Genomic DNA, 19,788 nt, shown 5'->3' with positions numbered 1-19,788 from the left:
AAAACATTCACCATTGGTAGTAAGAGAAGAAATTCAACAATGCTATATGTCAATTATATCTCAAAAGTGAGGAAAAACGAAATGCAAATTAAAAAAACAATGAAATACCATTTGGGGCAAATATTGAAAAATTAACAACCAGAGTATAGAAAAACATAACACCACAGAAAGATGTTTCTAGTATATAATATCGAAAATCAGAATATAAAACAGTATATAGAATATAAGGTCAGATACACACCAAAAATGTCTCTAGAATGATATATACCACAATTTTAGAAGGGATTACTTATGTTACTGGTAATTATTTTCTTCTTTATGCTTATCAGTTGTGGTGATTTTAAAATATGTTCAGAAATTCCTTGACACTCTTCCTTTGCAATGTCAAATTCCTTGACATTCCCTTTCGCCTTGAATTTAAGTCAGCTTCAATGAACTACATCAAATATTATGTAGTTCAAGTGATGCTATAAGATTTCTGAAATAGGTTATAAAGGATATGCCTCCACTTGGCTCCTTGGATCACTGGTTCTGGGGAAAGTGGGCCACCACATCATGAGGACACTCAAGCAGCCAGCAGAAAGGCCCACATGAGGAGGAACAACCTTGAGCACCAACTGGGAGCCATGTGAGTGAGTGACTGTGGCAGTGAATTCTCCACCTCCAGTCAAACTCTCAGATGAATGTGGCCCCAGCTAACATATTGACTGCAGTCTCATGAGAGACCCCAAAGCCAGAACCAAAGTGCTAAACTGTTCACAAATTCCTAACCCACAGAAATGTAAAAAAATAAAATGTTTATTATTTACTAACAAATAAATAATAATAATATAATATACTGGTTTTAGGTAATTTGCTAGGCAGTAATAAATAACCATACATCTGTATAGGGTTATGGTTAAAAGTACAGGCTATTCATTATTCACAAAGAGCCAAAAGGTGGAAACAATCCAAGTATCTGTCAACAAATGAATGGATAAACAGACGGTGGTATGTATATATAGGGGAATATGATTCAGCCTTGAAAAGGAATGACATTCTGATACCTACTACAACATGGATAAATCTTGAAGATACATCTAAATGAAATAAGCCAGACACAAAAAGACAAGTATCATATGATTCCATTTATATGAGGTACCTATAAAAGGCAAATTCATAGAGACAGAAAGTAGAAGAGACGTTACCAGGGGTCGGGGCAGTGGTGGGGGGGGAGAAGGGGAATTACCGTTCCCCATTGTATCCCAAATAGGTACATAGTTTTTATCTGGAATGATAAAAAAGTTCTGGAAATAGCGGTGGTTATCCAACATCGTGAATGTACTCAAGACCACTGAACTGTACACTTAAAAGTGGTTTAAAAAAATGGTAAATTTTATGGGCGCCTGGGTGGCTCAGTTGGTTGGACGACTGCCTTCGGCTCAGGTCATGATCCTGGAGTCCCGGGATCGAGTCCCACATCGGGCTCCCAGCTCCCAGCTCCATGGGAAGTCTGCTTCTCCCTCTGACCTTCTCCTCACTCATGTTCTCTCTTACTGTCTCTCTTTCAAATAAATAAATAAAATCTTTAAAAAAAAATGGTAAATTTTATGTTATGTGCATTCTGTCACAATAGGGAAAAAAAAAAAAGGCAAGCAGGCCCTGGAGTAGAACTGCTCAGGTCTGATGAATGTAGGTTCCAACACTTACTAGCCATATGACCTAGGCTCTTTATTTCAGAGAGAAAAGGAACTCAATCTCAAAGAAAGGATAGACAGAAAATATTTATGGCTTAAAAGTAAAATTGGGAAAAGTTTTGGTAAGCATAGTTAGAGAAAAATAAACATGAATGAAGGCCCTGTGAAATCATAGGTATTAGTGTGACAATTCAGAAGTCTGAAACATCTCATATTTGAAACAGGAAGGTTATTGTAGATTTCTGAATACAGATTCAAATGGCACACTTGAGGAGCATAACTGCTACTGTAAAATATGGGACAAAGTAAAAGAAGGAGAAAAAGATGCAGTCAGGTTGGTTAGAGATTGTAGAACTAGTTCAAAAACAAGATCGCAAAAGCCTAGACAAAGACCACAGGAAAAAAATGAAAGGGTATATCCAAGATTTTATTCTAGAAAAAGAAATGACATTGTTGACAATAAACCAGATATCCCCAATATCAGTTATATTTATTTTATGTTTGATTAAAGCCAATCCAAAGTACATTCCCAATGTTTACTGAACTAGAGAGGCAATGTAACAGAGGAGACCGCCATAATGGAAGTCCCAAGAATTACAGAATTAGGTTCTCTTCTGAGTTCTGAATCTGGATAAGAGTTTCAGATAAGGTAAAACAAGCCACTCCCAAACTTGGCTGCGTATCAGAGTTTCCCAGGGAGCATTTAAAAGTTCCAATGCCCTAGTGACACACCAAATCAAAATATCTGAGAGTAGGTGATACGAATGTGAAGACAAGTTTAAGAACCAACCAATTAAACTGTAGGCAGAGAGGTTTTTAAAAGCCAAAAGGGTAAAAAATCATGGTATCTTAGAAAAGGGTAGTACATGCGGAGGAATAAAGTGTGTTGAGAGTATTAAAAAAACAGGCAAACTAAACTATGGTAAAGAAAAATCAGAAAAGCAGGAGGCTCAGCTGAGGTTGGGATGGGGCAAAGGCTGGGCACTGACCAGAAAAAAGCAGGAAGTAATTTTCTGGGGCAACAGAAGTATTCTGAATTTTGACAGGGGTTTAGGTAACATGAAGTGTAAGCATTTTCAAAAATCACGGAACTGCACACTTACAATTTATGCATTTTGTTGCATGTAAGATTTATCTAAAAAACTACAAACATTGCGGCACCTGGGTAGCTCAGTGGGTTAAGCCTCTGCCTTCAGCTCAGGTCACAATCTCAGGGTCCTGGGATCGAGCTCTGCATCGGGCTCTCTGCTCAGCAGGGAGCCTGCTTCCCTTCCTCTCTCTCTGCCTGCCTCTCTGCCTACTTGTGAGCTCTCTCTCTGTCAAATAAATAAATAAAATCTTTTTAAAAAAGCAAACCTACAAACATTTAACTCTAATTGTAAATTTGCTTTTCATAGTGGTATAGGTTAGTAATTCTAAAACTACTTTTTTTGAATTAAAGTTTTGAACAAATGAGTAAATACGCTGAGAATAATGGCGGCTTAGTTTCTCACTAATGAAGAAGGGAGTTACAAATATGGAAAGGAAAAAGACCAGAACGTAACCTGTGGTGTTAGACTGGAATTGGGGTTGTCAGAGTGAATTAACAGCTGCTAGTAGGTAGGCCAGTAGGTGGGTGGGTGGATTGGTAGATAAGTAGATGGGCAGATAAATAGATGTTTTGGATACATGAGGTGAGTAACAAACTATCACAAAACTTAGTAGTAGCTTAAAATAACTGCCATTTCATTATCTTTTATAATTGTGTTAATCATGCCTTTTTCATATTCTGTATTTTCTGATGTTCTGACACCAGGAATCTTGCTGATCCTGAAGACAGTACCCCTTTAGGGCTAGTCATTTCCGCTTGCCAAGTGTGCCTTTCATATGCAAACCAACTAATCCAAAACCCACACCCTTCCCTGCCGGGCAAGACCTCTTTATCAAGCTCTTATATTCCAGGCCCCTAGAGCTACCTGCCTTAATCTTTCCATAGCTACTAGACAATCAGGGACTGCTCCTGTGCCCAAGAGCTGAAATCATTCAAACTAGCCAATCCGATACTTGCTTATAGGGCCTTTCTCACAGAAACAACAATAAAATCTCTTGCCTACATCTTGCCCTCCCTCCCTCTGCCTCTTACATAATCTTCATGCATCCCCCACTGGCCCTGCATAGCAAGGTGTGCCTCCTCCTCTTAGAAACTGTGACAAACTATCTCCTGATCCTTTGACCTCACCATACCTGAATAATAATAAAACCTACACTTAAAAATAGTCTAGTGGGAGACATCCAAATGGCCAACAGATACATTGAAAATGTGTTCACCGTCACTTGACATCAGGGAAATACAAATCAAAACCACAGTGAGACCACTTTGGAAAACAGTGTGGAGATTCCCCAAGAAATTAAAAATAGAGCTACTCTATGACCCTGCAATTGCACTACTGGGTATTTACCTCAAAGATACAGATGTAGTTAAAAAGAAGGGCCATCTGTACCCCAATGTTCATAGCAGCAATGGCCACAGCTGCCAAACTGTGGAAAGAACCAAGATGCCCTTCATGGTCAAATAGATAAAGAAGATACAGTCCATATATACAATGGAGTATTATGCCTCCATCAGAAAGGATGAATACCCAACTTTTGTATCAACATGGACAGGACTGGAAGAGATTATGCTGAGTGAAATAAGTCAAGCAGAGAGAGTCAATTATGTGGTTTCACTTACTTGTGGAGCATAAGGAATAACACTGAGGACATTGGGAGATGGAGATGAGAAGTGAGTTGGGGGAAATTGGAGGGGGAGACAAACCATGAGAGAATGTGGACTCTGAGAAACAAACTGAGGGTTTTGGAGTGGAGAGGGTTGGGGGGTTGGGTGAGCCTGGTGGTGGGAAGGAGGAATGGATTGCATGGAGCACTTGGTGTGGCGCATAAACAATGAATTTTGGAACACTGAAAAAAAATTAAATTAAAAAAAAAGAAATTTTAGGGCCTCTAGGCTCACAGAATTGTCATTTGTCAATAATGATAAGAAAGAATAATAAAAACTCAAATGTGTTATTTGTATTCTATAAAAACAAACAAAAAAAACCAACGAAAAAATAAATAAAATATTTTTTTCAGGGGGGGGAAAGAAAAAAAACACAGTGAGATACCACCTTATACCAGTCAGAATGGCTAAAATTAACAAGTCAGGAAATGACAGATGTTGGTGAGGATGTGGAGAAAGGAGAACCTTCCTATACTGTTGGTAGGAATGCAAGCTGGTGCAGTTACTCTGGAAAACAGTATGGAAGTTCATCAAAAAGTTGAAAATAGAGCTACCCTATGCCCCAGCAATTGCATTACTTGGTAACGCAAGTAATGAAATTACTCTAAAGATACAAATACAGTGATCCAAAGGGCCAGATGCACCCCAATTTTTTTAAAGATTTTGCTTATTTATTTGAGAGAGACAGCACAAGTAGACAGAGCAGCAGGCAGAGGGAGAGGAAGAAGCTCTCTGCTGAGCAGGGAGCCTGATGTGGGGCTCAATTCCAGGACCCTGGGGCCACGACCTGAGCCAAACACAGATGCTTAACCAATTGAGCCACCAAGGCACCCCACACCCAAATGTTTCTAGCAGCTATGTCCACAATAGCCAAACTATGGAAAGAGCCTAGATGTCCATCAACAGATGCATGGATAAAGAAAATGCGGGGTGTGTATGTGTGTATGTATATATATACACACCCACGTATATATGTATACACAAACAATGGAATATTATACAGCCATCAAAAATGAAATCTTGCCATTTGCAATGACACAGATGGCACTACAGGGTATTATGCTAAATGAAATAAGTCAATCAGAGAAAGACAATTATCATATGATCTCACTGATATAAGGAATTTGAGAAGACAGAGGATCACAGGGGAAGGGAGGGGAAAAGGAAACAAGATGAAACCAGAGTGGGAGACAAACCATAATAAACCCTTAATCTCAGGAAACAAACTGAGGGTTGCTGGTGTGGGGGTTTGGGGGAGGGATAGGGTGGCTGGGTGACAGACATTGGGGAGGGTATTTGCTATGGTGAGTGCTGTGAATTGTGTAAGACTGATGAATCACAGACCTGAACCCCTGAAACAAATAATACATCATATGTTAATAAAAAAAAATTTTTTTTAAATAGTCTAGTGGGTTGACTGGTTAGGCTGATCACTATTCTGCCATATGATACTGGTTGAGGTACAGTTATCCAGAGACTCATCTGGGCTGGAATATCCATGATGGCTTAGACACATGGCAAACAGTTGATGCTGACTACAGGCTGGGAGTTCATCAGGAGCTACCAACTAGAACACATGTATGTGGCCTTTTCAGTGGGCCTTGCCTTCTCACAGCATAACAGCTGGGTCCTAAGAGAAAGCATTCCAAGAGTGAGCATTCTAACAAGCCCAGAACAAAGCTGCAAGGCTTCTCATGACCTAGCCTCAGAAGTCACACAGCATCACTTCCATTACACACTATTGGTCAGAAGCAAATCACAGGGCCACCCTAGATTCAAGAGGAAAATGTGAACCCTAAGAGGTGTCACTCGTGGTGGTGGGGGGGCATGAAAACTAGTTATCACAATAGATATAAAAATAAATACAGATATGTGCACATATGTTTAAATATTCAGATATATTGTACATACACATATTTTCTAGCTCTGTCCACCGCAAGAATTTAGAGGCAATGATTCACCAGTAGCATGAGCACATCAAAGAACCTAGATTTTGGTATCTAAATACCACTCTCCACTAAAATGAACCAAGGCTTCTTAAAGTAAAGCCTGATTCTAGGACTTGGGTACAAATGAGCCAGTTACGAAGTACTCAAAACTAATGGGAACATATTATATGGACACAGGAATCAATTTGAAAGGGTTCCCACTGACCAGATCCGGGACAATTCAGCATCAAATTAATTACTGTAAAGGAGAGTAACAGACTATAAATACACTGAATAACATAAGAAGCTGTTAAATCTGTATTAATGTAAATAAACAGAGAAGGGAAACTATTTTTTAATGGAACGTCAACTAATAAACATACAATTAGAAAAGCATTAATGGATACTGAAACTAGCATGTGAAAATTCAGTGAACAATAGGATACTTAGATGGTCTTAAAGTACCCTCTTAATTACTAATTACAATGGAAAAAAACAAGAAGTTTAAAGTGAAGAAACCTCAAAGACAGCAGCTTAGCCAAGTGACCATAGTTAAGATCATGAATATTGGAACAGATATCATCTGCCTCCTGATACAAAGTACTGAAAAGAATAGAACATCACATCTGTGGGAAGTCCGGGCAAAAATGCACAACCCAAATCTTATCATAAGGATACATCAGGCAAACCCAGACGGAGGGGCATTCAATAAAATAATTGGCCTGTACTCTGTCACGGTCAAGAAAGATAAAGAAAAGCTGAGCAATTGTCTCGGAGTAAAATATACCAAAGAGGCATGATAACTAAAGGCAATCTGTGATCCTGGATGGGATCACGAACTCAGAATTGAAACAGCTGTAAGGACATTATTAGGATAAATAATAAAATTTGACTAAGGACTATGAATAGATAATATAGTAAAAATCAATGTGAAATTTCCTGATGATAATTGTGTACTGGTTATATAAGAGAAATGTTCTTGTACTTAGGAAATACATAACTATTTAGGAATAAAAGGGCACAATGTCATCAACTTGCTTTCAGATAGTTCAGAACAAAAGAAAAAAAATATACATATGGTCAAAAAGTACAAACTTCTTATATATATATATATATATAGAGAGAGAGAGAGAGAGATAAACACTTGGTGAATCTAATAAGAGGTCATAAAGGAATTCTTTGTACTATTATGGTAACTTTTCTATAAACCGAATTTATATCAAAGGTAACAGGTTAAAAAATAATTAAAATAGGGGAGAAAAGAGTAACTTTACAGCTCAGTAACCTGACTTACACTATACCTCAGATAGGAGGTAAGAGTAACACCAACAGTGATAAGTCATAATGATAGCATATACCTCGATATGAGTGATTAAAACAGCACTTTACTTCTATGGTCTTCACCCCAAAAACCCAGAACCCTTGTCTAATCATGAAAAAAAAAAAAATCAGACAAATACAAACTGAGGGACATTCTACAAAACAGATGACACAGACTCCTCAAAACTGTCAAGACCATGAAAAACAAAGGAAGTTTGAGAAATTTTTCCAGCTAAGGACAATCTAAGGAGACACACTGACTAATTATAATATATCCTGGATAGGATCCTGGAACAGAAAAAGAACAACAGGTAAAAATTAAGCAAATGACAGTACAGACAAAAGGTTGATATCCAGGATCTATAAAGAACTCCTCAAACTCAACACACATATCATATCAGACAATCATATCAAAAAATGGGCAGAAGATATGAACAGACTCTTCTCCAACAAAGACATACAAATGGCTATCAGACACATGAAAAAATGTTCATCATCACTACCCATCAAGGAGATTCAAATTAAAACCACATTGAGATACCACCTTACACCAGTTAGAATGGCCAAAATTAACAAGACAGGAAACAACATGTGTTGGAGAGGATGTGGAGAAAGGGGAACCCTCCTACACTGTTGGTGGGAATGCAAGTTGGTGCAGCCACTTTGGAAAACAGTGTGGAGATTCCTCAAGAAATTAAAAATAGAACTTCCCTATGACCCTGCCATTGCACTCCTGGGTATTTACCCCAAAGATACAGATGTAGTGAAAAGAAGGGCCATCTGTACCCCAATGTTTATAGCAGCAATGGCCACGGTCACCAAACTGTGGAAAGAGCCAAGATGCCCTTCAACAGACGAATGGATAAGGAAGATGTGATCCATATACACTATGGAGTATTATGCCTCCATCAGAAAGGATGAATACCCAACTTTTGTAGCAACATGGACAGGACTGGAAGAGATTATGCTGAGTGAAATAAGTCAAGCAGAGAGAGAGTCAATTATCATATGGTTTCACTTATTTGTGGAGCATAGCAAATAGCATGGAGGACAAGGGGAGATGGAGAGGAGAAGAGAGTTGAGGGAAATTGGAAGGGGAGGTGAACCATGAGAGACTATGGACTCTGAAAAACAATATGAGGGTTTTGAAGGGGCAGGGGGTGGGAGGTTGGGGGAACCAGGTGGTGGGTCTTACAGAGGGCATGGATTGCATGGAGCACTGGGTATGGTGCAAAAACAATGAATACTGTTACACTGAAAAAAAAAATAAATTAAAAAAAAACTTGAAATCAAAATAAATTTAAAATTTAAAAAAGTCAAAAAAAAACCTAAGAAAATCTGAAGTAAATATGGGTTTTAGTGAGTAATGACGTAGCAAAATAATTCAAATTGCTTTAAGAGCAACACAACATTCTCCTTGTCAAATGTAATCATTTTTTCACTTCTCATCTCCAGTGACTGACCTCTCTGTTTCTTCTGTTATTCTCTAAATGTAAGCGGTCTCTTTCTTCTCTCTGACATTCTGCCATCCTAATTCCCCCTCAAACCACTCTCAACTCTATTGTGGCTTTTTCTTGCTTTCTCATTCAGACCCCCTGTTCTTACATTTCTATGTCTTCGATGCATTCACAGTGTAACCTCACATGTTAGAGATGGCTTCATGTTTTATACCTCTACTCCCACCTTCTCATCTTCTAACTTCATACCAGAGTTCCAAGATTCCAACGAGCATCTTTACCTGAATACGCTACAAATATCTGCATCACTTTTCCCATGCTCTACCAACAATTCTACCCAACAACCCCATCACTGCCAAGAACTGTTTGTCCTTTCAAAGTTGGGCCTCCAACACTTACAATAGGAATTACCGAGCAGAGTAGGTACTCTCTAAATGTTTGTCAAATGAATAAATGCCAAAATCAACTTCCTTGTCATCAGACCGAAACTGAGTTCTCTCTGATCCCCCCTTTTCCTATGTCCCTTACCTAGTCCATTCAGCTTCCTCTGACTTGTTTCTAAGATTTGACACTCTGTCCTCCAAAATCAAAATGCAAAAACCAGGACTTTTTCATCTTGGTTCTTATTTCAAGAGCCTCTCAGGTGGTGACCAGATCACTTGTATGTTTTCTCCATTGACAAACTGACAAAAGCATCCTATCAGCTTAACGTGTATGGCATAATGATTGACATAAATAGAATGTGAAATGACCACCACAATAAATTATGTTAACATCCATCACCTCATACAGTTACAACAACAAAAAGAAAGTGGCTTTTTTTCCCTTGTGATGAGAACTTTTAGGATCTAGTCTCTTGGCAACTTTCAAATATATCATACAGCAGTGTTAACTACAGTCCTCATGCTGTATATTATATCCCAAGTACTTATTTACCTTTCAACTAGAAGTTTGTACCTTTTGACCATCTTCATCTAATTTCCTCACCATCTACCCCCTGCCTCTGATAACCACAAATCTGATCTCTTTTTCATACCTATCCTTGAAAAAGAAGGCCATTTAAACAATAACAACAACATAGGGGGTTCCTGGGTGGCTTAGTCAGTTGAGCATCAGACTCAATTTCGGCTGGGGTCATGATCTCAGGGTCCTGGGATTGAGCCCCACCCCGTCGGGTCCCTCATCAGTGTGGAGTCTGCTTGAGATTCTCTCCCTCTCCCTCTGTCCCTTGCTGCTTATGCATATGCATGCACACTCTCTCAAAAACAACGACGACAACAACAACAACGAAATCCTATCATCTTGGAATTCTCTCATATAACTATATTTTAAAAGATTCATTTTTTTAAAGCAGACGAATAAAAGGCTACTTAAATTATCCAAATTTTACACCTGCAAATACTAACAAATTCTTTTTTTTTTTAAGATTTTATTTATTTAACACAGAGAGAGATCCTAAGTAGGCAGAGAAGCAGGCACAGAGAAAGAGGGGGACTCAGCCTCCCTGCTGAGCAGAGACCCCAATGCAGGGTTCGATCCCAGAACCCTGGGATCATGACCTGAGCTGAAGGCAGAGGCTTTAACCCACTGAGCCACCCAGGTGCCCCGCAAATACTAACAAATTCTTGAAAGAAAATAGAGCTGTGGTGTGAGGAGCTCATGTTTCACTAAATGGAGTCAGATGCTCAAGTTCAAGTCCTGGTGTTTGGGAGGCAGGTTACATTGTACTAGGAACATGGATGCTGCAATTAGATAGATTCTGGTTCAAATCCTGGCTCTTCCACTTTAGGCAGTGTGATCATCCTCAATTTCCCTTTTCTTATTAGCAAAATGGTATAACACTTCCTTCATAAGGATATTATGAGGCCTCACAAGTAATACATGGGGAATACCCAGCAGATGGCCTCCTATATACAAGTCTAATAAATGGTGCTAGTAGTGGTGGTGATACCATAATTTTGATATGTAACCTAGAGGGGCCAACTAACCATTAGAAGTCATAAATGTTCACCTGTAAGATGAGGAAATAGGATGCTAAGTGGGTTTCTAAGTCTCTTCCAGAACTAAAAAGATTGTAATTCCCACAGTTAGAAATCAAGAAACACGAATTCAACTTTTTTGAACTATCTGGAACTTAGATGTGCTGTTAAATTAAGACAACAACAATCTCTTACTATAAAGTTTTCCAGATCCACAAAATCTGCATCGATTATCTCATTTGATCCTCAACCCCATGCAAACAGATATTATCCTCATGTTAATCTAACTAGAAAATGAACTTTAAAGAAGCTAAATTGTCCCACCAGGTCACAAAGCTAGTATCAGAAGTTTCATCTTCTGCTTGTCAGCATCCAAAACACATGTTCCTAAACACTCCAAGGATAGGTATTAGTGCTCTAGAAAAGAAAGATCATAGGTTTGGTGAGGGTGGCGGGGAGAGAGACCTAAATTTCCACCACAGCTTCATCATTACTTGCTGTGTGGCTTTGGACAAATCACCTAATCTTTCTAGGCCAGAGGTTCTTCAATAATGTGTATGAATGTCACTGAAATTTATTCTGATATATTTCTAGAGAGACCTAAGGAAGCTACCTGCATATCGAAGTTTCCTTCTTTCTTTCTTTCTTTCTTTCTTTTTTTTATCTGAGAATGGTTGACATACGATGTTGTATTAGTTTCAGGTATAGAACAGTAATTAAACTTCTCCATACATTATGCTATCCTCTACTAAAAATGTAGCTATTTTCTATCACCATACAACACTATTACAGTATCAATGACTATTTTCCCTACACTGTGCCTTTTATTCCCATGACTCATTCATTCCATAACCAGAAGCCTGTATCTCCTATACCCCTTCACCCATTTTGCTCACACATCCCCCACCTTTGGCAACCATCAGCTTGTTCTCTGTATTTACAGGTGGATTCTGATTTTTGCTGCTCTATTCTTTTTTTTTTCAAGATTCCACATATGAGTAAAATCATATGATATCTGTCTTTTTTAGCCTGACTTATTTCACTTAGCCTAATACCCTCTAGATCAATCTATATTATGCAAATAGCAGGGTCTCAACATTTTCTATGGCTGCATAATATCCCATTGTATATATATGTGAGTGTGTGCATACACACACACATACATTCACATACCACATCTTCTTATTCATTCCTCTGTCAATGGGCACTTAGGTTCCTTACATATTTGGGGGAAAAGATAGTCACTTCAATAAATGATATTAGGAAAACTATACAACTACATGCAGAAGAATGGAACTGGACCACTTTCTCAAACCATTCATGACAATAACCTCAAAATGGATTAAAGACCTAAATGTGATGTGAAACCTGAAACCATAAAAATCCTAGAAGAGAACATAGGCAGTAATATCTCTGACATCAGCTGTACCAACATTTTCTAGATGTGCTTCCTGGAAGCAAGGAAAACAAAAGCAAAAAGAAACCACTGAACTGTATCAAAATAAGTATCCTTTGCACAGTGAAGGAAACCAACAATAAAACAAAAAGGCAACCTACTGAATGGGAGAAAATATTTTACAAATGATATACTCAATAAGGAGTTAATATCCAAAATATATAAAGAAGTTATACAACTGAACACAAAAAAGCCCTAAAAATTAACAATCTTATTAAAAAGAGATCATTTCATTCTTCCAAAGAAGACCTACAAATGGCCAATAATCACATGAAAAGACACTCAACATCACTATGCACTGAAATACATGATGAAAACTTAATAAAATCACATCAACTCCCTCAACCCTACTCATTGCTCATTTCCTACTCTAGTATCCTTCCCTGGAAGAAGAGAACCAGAAACTTCTATTTGTCCCTGTTTCTCTTCTCCCCCAACAAACTGACCTATGTGTAAAAACTGAAGTCCTGAAGGACATCATTTTGTACATTACTTTGTACTTACAGTCACAAAGGCAGGTGGAGGGAAGAACATAGTTAATGATAAAATAGATCTTCCTATCTGTAGATGACAATTGTTATAAAATCCCACTAAGATAACTGCCTTTTACCATGTACCCCAACATAAGAAATCATTAATATGGAAGGTACATTGAGCAATAAATGCCACCTAATGATATGGACTAATAAATACTAGTAATTTTAATGTAGTAGGATTAGAGTTTTTAAAATGCTATTTTTACAACTATTTGCAAGAGAGTTTAGTAATTTAAAGAACATTTTCCTTAATACATCAAATTCCCATAATTTACCTTATAAATAAAATGTTCATAAAAGCCATAATCTTAATTCCAATAACATCAAACTCACATCCTAACTTTGGCAATTTACTTGCAGGCATGTTAATTTTTAAACAATTCAAAACCATTCTTAAAAGTATTTTCCATTTCCTCCTGGAGGTCCAATTTGTTCTTAAAGGAATTGTTTCAAAGATGTTATCTGAAATTGCAAAGGGACAGCTGCTTGATACGATGGGGCATATTACTGCCTTGCAATATCAAATCACTCAGCCTCACTCCTTTTCCCTTTTTTGGGCTCTAGGTTGCCACTAAAGTGTCTATTTATTAGAAAGTAAATACAGTGATGGTCATATTATGCATATTGATATGCCCCAAGGTCCTTTTATTGGGAATTGAGAGTATTTGCCCATATACACTTTATGTCTGTGTTAATGTCTGCACTTGCTTTAACTTTCCCTAAATCCCAAAACACGTTTCAAGATCTGTTAACTGGAAAATTCACACCAATGCACTTTTTGCAGTTCATTTTAAATTATGGGTACTCTCATATCTGTCGTGAAACTTATGAGACAAAAGTAGAAAAAACATGCCTTAAGTTGGAAAAAAAAAGTCTTATATTCCAAATATAACAAAAGAGAAGAATATAAAAAATTCAACCATATGTTAATCTTATATGTGCAATTTCATTTTACCGGGAATTAGGTCAACAATTTATACAAAAAAAAATGGATTTAAATTCTATATATCAAAATACATGGGGTCAAATACTTTTTATATTATTGTTCAAAGGTATAGTAGGTATTTTTTAAATTATCAAAAAGTAATGCAAGAATAAAATTAACATAATCTATGCTCATATCACTCATATCTTCCTTAAAATCTTGAACCTCAAGTCCTAACCATATACTTTGAATGAGAAAAGCCATAAAACCATGAAAGCAAAAACAAAAACCCAAAAAAACCTGTTTTTTCTGGTCCTCGCTTCCCCGGATCATAAAACTCAGATTGTCCTTCCCAAATTTATCTTTTCTCACTTGTTTCTTAAATACAGGGTTATAAATACCTTTGTCTTCTATTAAAGACAGGTTTTCTTCTGCAGATTCATTTCTGTAGAAATACATTCTAAATTCTATACCCACATTGTATTTAAAATTTAAAATGTGACTTCCAATCTTGTGTAAGAATTAGTTCTTAAATTGGACAAAGCCATAGAACAACTCCACTATTCCTAGTTAAATTTCAATATTCCTAGTTAAATTTTCTCTAGCTTTAATTCTAGTTAGAAGATACAAACACCCAGAGTAGGAATACATGTACAAACATACACTGGGGTCAGAAATGATTTCCTATCATTGAACCTGCTGGGCAAAAAGTAACAGTATGCAATTGTATTCACGCTGTGTGAACCTTCTTGCTAATATGCATATTAAAATTCTAACCGTTGGGGTTTTCCATGCCTGTTTACACTATACATATATTTATTCTATACTTTTGCAAAAAATGTGACATGTAGGTGAAAATTTTTAAAGACAACAACAACAAAAATGGCTACAAGCCTGCTTGTATTAGAACCTCTTTTGTCTATCAATCAACAATAAAGTATTATTCTACCATCACAAAAGGAAAACCTTTGGAGGCAGTAGAGGACTATGGGTTGCGCAAATGTGCAGTTGCTAAGAAGCAAATATGCCTCTCTTCTAATCAAATAGCCCAGCTCAGCAATGCCGCTGGCTTGGGGCAAGAAGCAAATTCCACCAGCCACAAACTTAGAAACAGTCTTGAATTATTTGTTGCTGACCGCTGGCTGAACCCTTCCTGATGAGCACCATCACCATTAGCCACTACTCAGTGTATTCCATCAACCAATGGCAATAGCAGCATGCTACAGCTCAGGCTACAAGAAATTGATCAAACAGGGTAATGAGACTATTTCTTCACGGAGGTTATTTTAAATGAATATAAATATTTTCTTTCTACATAATTTGCCACAGAAAGGTCACTGAACTCTCCATGATTCCAAAGAAAAATGTTCTACTGTCCCCTTTACATATTTGAGTTAAGATAAAAACAACAAACAATTCAGAGCATTTTTTGATATTAGGGTAAATTCTAACGAGCTGGCATTTGAGACAACAGATTAGCTGCAATATTTCAGCATCACATTAAGTTATCGCTAAGAACTGATCAAATGATGCTATCCTATAGAGATAAGACTAATCACGGTTTACCAATTAAAAACATTTATAAGAGTACATTTTTGTTTAAAGAAAGCACAATTAATCTCTAATGTAGGTGATTGTGAGAACATGAATCATATGTGTGCCTTCTTAGCTGAAGTTATTAAAATTTGATATAATTGTTGTAAATTATTTAGTGAAGAATTCATTTTTCTATAGCCCACCTCCTCCTGCTAGACAGTCGAATAAAATGCATGTTAACTATTCCAGTTAGCACATGAATCATTTCACTGACATCTGATTTAGCTCTTCTTACACAGTGACATTTATTGCTTCTTCTCTCTATATACTTAAACCCAAACAATTAACTAGATTTAACATCACAACATGACCAAAGTACAGCAATTTAGCTATATATGTTTGACATAAAATGAAAATGTCCTACAGAATCCAGTTTTCTGTAGATTTTTAGTAGGTTTTAGCTTTTCAGTTTTTAGTGGATTTCTAGTATAGTGGTATTAAAATAATCCAAGCTAACTCACTGTTTAAGAACTTCAAGCACCCACATACCAATTAATAAGGATATGAAATAAATATTTCTAACATATTAGTATCCTATCATTATTATAACCGATGTAGATTAATAACATCTAATATAAACTCGACAGAAACATTTTTATATGAATGAGCTCCTCTAAAACTTTCTAAAAGAGGTACCTTGTTTCAAAAATGAATGCAATCTACTATGATAAATAGTTGTTAAAATGAACTGCTTTATGCATAGCTGCTTTTAAGAATTTAAGCAATAAATTTTTACTTATAATCTTTAGAACAAATAGGTCAAATCAAATAATTCATTGCTTTCATCAAAAGTGTGTCATTTCATAGGTAATATGAAAGAAACTGCCTAAGTGTATAGAAATGCTTCGGCAATTTTTAGATTTTTTTTTTAATTACTTAAACTCAGAAGTGCTTTTTCACAACTATTCCCTTAAATTGTTTATGGATGTTATTAGGCATCACAGTAAAACCACTTCATCCACAAAATGAAACACAAGGTATACACAAATGGTCATTTTTTTAATGGCAGAAAGTACTGCTAGATATTAGAAGGTTATCTTTGCCACTGATAGGGATTTCTAAATATTCACTCCTGGGAAATGACAGCAACCGTAACAGGATTTCAAATAAGCATTGAAATAATTTTTAAACAGAGATACAAAGCTTTGAATGAAACAAACAAACAAACAAAACCCCACAATTAGCTTTAAATTAATCTCTCTTCAAAGGGAGGGCTGTTGAAGAACTAGCTAGAACACAACACAGGGTGGAGAATCTCAAGGATGACACACTGTATTCGCTTAGGTACATTCTATTCTTTCTTCGACAAAACTCTACCATGCTCTCATAAATGGCTAAAGAAGAGTCTCTAAATAAAAATCAATAATTAGTTAGGAGAAAATTAGGATCAAGTCGCAAGAAACATCCCATCCGCTGTCTAGCAATATGACAAATTCAGCGGCTACCACAAAGAACCAGTATAACTGCTGGTGCCAAGGAGCCAGATGGTACTGCTGGAAAAAATTAAGTCTACAGATTGGCAGCTCGACCCTGTGATTATTGCCCAGGGGAGGACAAAGTGGAAGAGGAGCGGGAGGTTCAGGATGATGGGGATAAATCAATTACCAACTCACTACATCCTTCCTATCATACCCTAATAGCGGATTTTAAATACCATACCAGTGAATTGTTCAAGGTTTAAATAGTCCCAATATTACTAGGGAATGATAAGCTAATAGGTAGTGAAAGTAAAGGATAATCTCTGTCTTCCCTCACAGGCCCCAGCAGAGGACTCGATAACCTGATACGACTGCGTAAGATCCACACGCAATAGGTACTAGGGTATTTTACTTACAGCTTTGTTGTGAAAAATAAAGCTATCATTTTTTTTCCTATTTTTTTCTTTTGCTTTTCATTCACTGATGGCATGTGTTAAACTTCTAGACCATTTTCCAGAGAGAGAATTATGGGTAGATAATGGTTACACATAATATGGTCTCATGACTAAACAAATGACTTACACGTTTAATAAAAAAAAAATTTTTTTCATTTACATTTTGTGCACACAAAAAAGGTACCTCCCACTCCGTGATAACTACAGAATGCCAAAGAAACAATAACATCTCAAGATTGGTTCAAAGTCAAATCATGGTAGGAGAAAGATAATGTACATTTTTTATGTGATTATGAGACATTTAATATGAGTTTTAGTCATATTTTTAAAATGTAAGATGGTTATACATTTAGCAGTGACTGGTAAAGTTTATTCTGAGGAAGAATTTGGAGGGTTTATTACCACTTTTTCTTGGCCTACCATGGCCTATGAATGTATTCAGCTGTATTATTTTTGTATTATTCTCGCTTAAGTCGATAGAAAAGTAAGATAAGAAAATTAAGAATATTAAGATACTAAAGATAAAAAATTCAGAGTATTGATTTTTTTAAATCCTAAGAATATGTAATTTTACAATATAAATTTGTGTCAATTCATTTAATACATGAGCAATTACATTGACAGATGGACTTTGGATGCAGTTTAAAAACCAATCAGCAACAGATTAATTAGGTTTCATTAATAAATAAATATGATAAGACAAAAAAGTTTTTGGTGAATTAGTTTCTAAGTATGAAAAGCAAGGACTGAATTTACAAGGCTTTAGAAAAGGATTAGTCAAATCAGTAGTATACACACTAATTTGATCGATGTTCACCGAAACCTTTTCCAATACATTTTCTAGCATATTGCAGAAGGACAGGAAATGAATTGCTAACATGAGCTGCTCAATGCACTACTGAATCCCTGTTGTGGGTACTGACAGCCACAGCAATGGAAAAATTAATCTCTGAGGATATGCTTTATCTAAACTATACCTAACTCACTTTTCCTTATCTAACTAAAATTGTGTATGTATACTTCAAATGGCTTGTTTCAAATGCTGTTATAAAACTTAAAATGGACATCAGCATTTCAACTTCTTAGGACACATTCCCTCTCCATAATTTTGGGATAAATAGCTGTTCAACCTTCATATTTCTGGACTAAATAACCGACTAGAGGTGTTTTTATAGTCCCAGAGGAATACAGCTAGTTTACAGAAGTGCCTGTGTTCACACACTGTATTAAAATGTATTTTAATGTTGGATGAAAATCAGATAGAACAGAGAGTACTGTAGAGGATTTAAAATAATTCAACAGAGAAGAAATAGTTCATAATACCAGACACTTCATAAAAGCTCAATGGGTAGTAAAACAGAGCAAGAAAAAATATACTGAGGAACAATTTTAACTAAAGGAGCTACTATTAAATAGAATTCAAGTATTATGCATATAAAGAACAATACTAACTTATATTTCATATATTTATACCATCTAAAGGACAACTTTGCAGATATTAATATCAGAATTCTAGGTGATTAAATGCAAGACAACAATAGTTTAAGACATTTTATTTAATCATGAAACATGTAATCACATGATATAGATTTATTTCTTTTAAAAAGAATCAAATATTTGAGAACCTGATTTTTAAAATAGGAAATGATTATCTCAAAAAATAATTCTCCCTTTTACAAATAGGATCCACTAACAAGCTCTCTTAAAAGTTACCTCCTAGTACATTTTAAATGAACTTGATTTATAAAATGTTGTCTTAATATATAACTCAATAGTGACCATATATCTTGGTTTTTCTGGTCATCAAGTATGCAAATATCCAACCAAAGAATGAAGTCATTTAGAGCTTCAAAATTATACACATTTTGATTGCAGTGCTATCTCTCTGTCAAAATAATCCTATTAATGATTCTTAGGGTTAAGGCTCATTTTGATCAAATTCGAATGCTGTTGTTTCATTACTTCCCTATTATCCACAGAGACAGGAAGCTAAATACAATTCACCCAAATAAAAAAGAAACAGATCACTGAAATTTAACACAGATTGTGACATGTGTGAACCACCACATTAAAACGCCTGCCGTATTCATAGGAAAAAGTTGAATATTAAATCATAAAATCAATCCTAGAGCTATCAACTCATCTTTTAGTTGTTTAACAATATGACAAGATTAAATGAAATATTATTGAACACAATGTAAACTACCTAGGCTCAAACACAGGTTAAATTCCAGGCAACTTTGCAGTGTACACAAATATTGAATCATTACATTGTGCACTTGAAACT

At 36.2% G+C, this 19,788-nt stretch overlaps 1 protein-coding gene across 5 annotated transcripts in view; it reads right to left on the bottom strand.

Annotated features, from left to right (window-relative positions):
• Positions 1–19,788, bottom strand: part of SKAP2 (src kinase associated phosphoprotein 2) — a 172,079-nt gene that overhangs the window by 113,839 nt on the left and 38,452 nt on the right. The window lies entirely within an intron of this gene.

Source organism: Mustela nivalis, assembly GCF_964662115.1.
Source record: "Mustela nivalis genome assembly, chromosome: 12".
NCBI classification, from domain to species: domain Eukaryota; kingdom Metazoa; phylum Chordata; class Mammalia; order Carnivora; family Mustelidae; genus Mustela; species Mustela nivalis.
This window is presented reverse-complemented; position numbering and strand designations above follow the sequence as displayed.